This window comes from Haemaphysalis longicornis, unplaced genomic scaffold (genome assembly GCF_048455015.1).
Source record: "Haemaphysalis longicornis isolate Haplotype H1 unplaced genomic scaffold, Haemaphysalis longicornis Haplotype H1 scaffold_438, whole genome shotgun sequence".
Lineage (NCBI taxonomy): Eukaryota > Metazoa > Arthropoda > Arachnida > Ixodida > Ixodidae > Haemaphysalis > Haemaphysalis longicornis.
The window spans coordinates 36,169-40,777 of NW_027526375.1; the positions used below are offsets into that span (position 1 = coordinate 36,169).

General features: G+C 47.9%; 1 pseudogene; it reads right to left on the reverse strand.

Moving 5' to 3' along the window:
- Positions 1 to 851: 851 nt before the first annotated feature.
- Positions 852 to 3,176, reverse strand: LOC144137680 (cullin-1 pseudogene; annotated as a pseudogene).
- Positions 3,177 to 4,609: the final 1,433 nt, after the last annotated feature.

A 4,609-nucleotide genomic window follows, 5' to 3' on the forward strand; every position in this document is an offset into this window, starting at 1 on the left:
ACAGTAGACAGAAACACGACCGAAAAAAAAAGCACAGGAAGCTTTTTCTTCTAGCAAGTTGCGTTGAAATTTTTTATTCTTCTATAATTAGAAATACTTAATTTACACCTATTGCGTTGCCCGTGTCGGTAGTACGGCTATAGCTGTTTATTTTGAAGACAAGAGACAGTTGCAGTTGTCGAGAGATCACCATAAAATACATTGAAAGACGTACCTTATAAGCACAAAAACAACAATTTGCCTAATTGTTGCAGACAAAACCGTGAGCTGTAGCACAGGATTTCGGCAACTGCGACACAAAGAAATAAATCTTCACAACAAAAAATACCACTGTTTCCAGGAGGCACTGCAAGAAACACATGTCACACAACCGAGCCGGTGCCCATGCGAAATTCGGAGGTTTGTCTCAATGAATATGTGATTGGACTTTGCTCTGGGCCTTTCTTGTTTCAAGTTGTACGGTCATGGCAGGCAAGATGAGCGAAATCACTATCATCCCTTTGACGTAACACGCACGTAGAGGGACGAATTAGCATGGCCCATTACTAGCTCAGAGCACACCAACATAGCTGTCTTGTAACGTTGGTCTGAACAATCCTTCCCCTCGGTTATTTTTGTTTTTATAACATGCCTACTTAGGTAACCAGCTATACTTTAAAACAAATTGTTCGCACTATAGAAATCGAAAACATTTCTTTACACAGTTATTAAAAAAAGAGCAAGGTAATAAAGTGTTTTGTTACAGACATAGACACCCTATTGCATGTTACAGCTTTATTGCTCAGAAGACAGGGCGCGGAAGTCCAAATCCACCCGGGATTTGGAGGAGGAAAACAAAATTGTCTATCCTTTCAACCAATATAGATGTACGTATCGAGCTGCTCTTCATCCCTCTCTAGGTAATTCTTTTCAATCAAGCTGTCTATGCAGTTCTTAACTGCCCTTTTTGTGAGCGGGAACATACTTGAAAACCGGGTAGTGACTTCAGCGAGCAATTCTTTGTGTTTCAGCATCATTTCCGCCTTCATGATTCGTACTATGGCCGTCTGGATGGAAAACTTCCTTTCGTTGTCAATCTGCTTTTGGTCAGACACCTGCGCATCCCTGACCTCGTTCTTAAGGAGGTTCTTGATGTTGACTCGTGCTGTCCTGTTGCTGTACTCTCTGGAGAGGGCTACCAAAGTGTTAGGCTTAAGTTCTTCTGTTTCCTTTGAAGACCAACGCTCTGATTCAAGTATCTTTGACTGGAGCAAGGACTCGAGGACGTCCCGTAAGGTATCCATAGGGATGCCAGTTTCCTCTTTTAGTTGCTGAACCGTGAAGCTGTCGACAAAGTTGTACATCAGAAGAACAGCCATTTGATAGGTGGAGACCTCGAGAGTGTACGGTTGCTGGAAGCAGTTCATGTCCACTACCCCGTACGACCGGTTGTGGAGCCACTGCAGCTTTCTGTCGGTGTTCCTGTAGTAGAATGCTGTGAAGTTCTGAACCACTTGCTTAAGCTCCTCTGGATGCTGGAATGAGATCAACTCATTAAAGGGCCACGACCCGGATGTCATCACTCGGACATTAAAATCGAACCCGAAGACTTCCTTGGCATTGAGGACGCGCTCTTTAAATTCCTCATTTAACCATTCGCTGTCTTCGATGTCCTGAAGCATGCGGCGAAGCGTGCGGACGTAGTCGGGGCCGCAGGCAACGTTCAGTCTCCTGATCATGCTGTCCTCGGCGTCATCACTGGCTGATGTGCGATCCACGAGTCGCTTGGCCAAGAGCTGGGCGTAGAACCTCTTAAAAACGTCTTTCTCCTTGATGTACTTGAACAGCACCATCACTTGATCAAGAAGGTGTTCCAGGCCTGACTCTTCCGGAATCGCAGCGTTCTCAATCAGCAATGTGTCGCAGTACCTAGCCAGCAGCTCCGGTGACTTTGTAGGTGAGTTAGTTAGATAGGTGACAGCATTAGTGTTGACGAACGATACGCAGGCCTTGTCGAGGGCGTCTACAAACCCACTGTTCTTATTGAAGGCTTCAATAACGTGCTTCTTGCACTTGGAGTGTACCTGCAGCATGACAGAAAAACAAAGCTCGGGGTCCATGGCACCTCTTTTGCCCACCTTCTCCACCACCGACAAACCGTTCGTTTGAACATGCTCTTCGAAGATAGTCATCAAGTCACGCAGGCCACCCTCAGTGCGCGAAACGAGCCGGAACATGCACTTGAGGTCCTCGATCTTGTCCTCGTGAAGCATTTTTTTGAACTCGGTTCGGAAAATCTCGTGGTGATCGCTGATTAGCGCCCTGTTGCAGTAATGCGCTAGTGGCTTCGATGTCGTGACGTGGAGGTACTGGTCCACTCGCTGCTTCTCTTCGCCGAGGCGCTGCTCGACTTCTTTCATGTAGTCCGTAACGGAGTTGTGCCTAAGAAAGTCTGCGCTCTTGTTCTTGTAAAAGCTGTACGTTTCCAGCAAAAACGAGGACTCGAAGGCAGCCCTGTACTCCGTCAGGTTGTCCAAGTTAGAAGACGCGTCCGCATTCACCCCAACCTCGACGTAGCTGAAGACACCGCGGCGAACTAGGTCGCTGTCAATTGATTCGCCATTCCTCTCTTCCTCGATCAGGTTCAGCAGGACATCGGTGAGGTCCGCCCACAACGCCTTGAAGACGCGGTCCCTCCAACACACGACGGCCAGCTGGTACGCGTCGTAGGTGTTCGTCCTGCCTTCGCGCCGCTCTTTTTGGACCCAGCACTGGTTGAAGTAAAGGAATACCTTGTTCAAAACACCGCTCGAGCGCTTGTATTCTTCCCATTCTTGGATGTAGGAACGCAGGAGGTCCCCGCTTTTCAGCTCGGTGCCATCGCGGAAGCGAGTGGTGAGATAGTTACGCAGGAATTCTCGCAGCAGATTGTGCAGCTTGTGGCCCGTAGACAGGCTGGTGCCGGCGAGCCGGCGCGGCTCCTCCGAACCACTCGTGCAGTACTGGTAGAGGAGCCTGTAGAGATGCTCGGACGGGGCGGGGCTGGCGTTGGTATCGCTCTTGTAAATATTCTCGAGGCCCTTCGACAGGTCGAGCCATAGTTTGTCAAGGCAGGCTGGCTGCCGCAGACGCATGAGGCTACTGGCGGGCACTTGCATACTGGGGCCCGACTGGTGATGGATGTTGCTGGAAGCCATGTTGGCCGCCTCTGACCTTCTGCTTTTTCTCCTTTGGGGTTACGGCGCATACGTATTGAGGGGCATTGGCCAGGGCTCAAGATTGGTCTAATTAGTTCAGAATGTATGATTTATAATTGGAAAACAATGATGGCAAAAAACACATATACGCTCCGTATACATGTGCCGAATTGGACAACCGTAACTGCGGCACGTCTTCGGAGATATCTTCTGCTCAGGGGGTGATCCAACGGTATCCTGGACAGACCAGAGTAGGCTCACTTAAAGTTTAAATGTAATTAATCGTTTTCTGCTTCCCGTCAATGTCAAGTGGCCCTTACAGCCATGAGGTGCCGCCTTCCAAAATTAAACATATCTGGAAATGTCTGGATTGGCATTAACAGACGCATGCCCGTTTTGTAATGAAGCCGAATCCTTAGAACACTATCTGTTTGAATGTCGCCTTTCCTCGGAGGAAAGGAAAATCTACCTAACTGTCCCATTCGAGCGCCTCCGACTTGAACTAAAAATCTCCGTGCTTCTCTCATTCGGCGCCAGCAGCTGAGGCAAAGCAAGGAACTAAATTTGCTCCCTCGTTCATGAATGCATCATGGATACTGGAAGACTCATATGCTGATTCGTGGACACATTTGTCTTCCCCGTCCCTATAGGCAAGCAGTGGAGGTGACAAACACACGGAAATAAACATTTGCTATAGAGAATGGTTTGACCTCATCAATGCGTACATCTAATACCAATGCTGTGGGAACATCAACTGATATGCACTTTGTGGCAAAACTTTGAAGAGACCGAAGTCAGGAGGCCGCCGCCTCGACCCTGGTATATCCAACCGAAATGAGCGACATTATAAAGCCGACCAATTTTTGAGGAGTTAACCAAGTTTCTTGAATTAAGACAATATGCGGGGACGTAAGGGAAAGAAGTTAATTGCGACCAGCACGAGAAGCGCCCAGACTAGTGAACGGCATTGAAGGCACGGTAAGGCACAGCAGAGAATGACGCTGAAGAACTTTAAGAGCCCTCATGGTGAATCTAACTCAGCCTCGAACACGACTGCCCTTAGAGAGTCCCTTCTTTTTGTGTGTTTCTTGGTCACTGGGAGACCTTTGGCAGAGACATGCTTCGCCTATTAGGGTTACCTTCACCTTCCATATACGGTGACCAGACGTCCCGTTTTGGCCGGGACATTCCCGTTTCTGAGGTCCGCTTGTGCCGTCCAGTGTCTTTGACCCAATAAACAATGATGTACCGTTTTCCCAGGACTGCAGTTTCAAAATTGGTGCCAAGCAAGTTGATCAAACCAAAAGTGTGCCGACTCGTTACATGTATTACAGATATGACCTTACATACTTTAAAATATTTACCAAGAGAGTAAAATTTAGATCTATTCTTACCGAAGAACGCTCTGATATTTTTTGCCGAAGACGACTTTA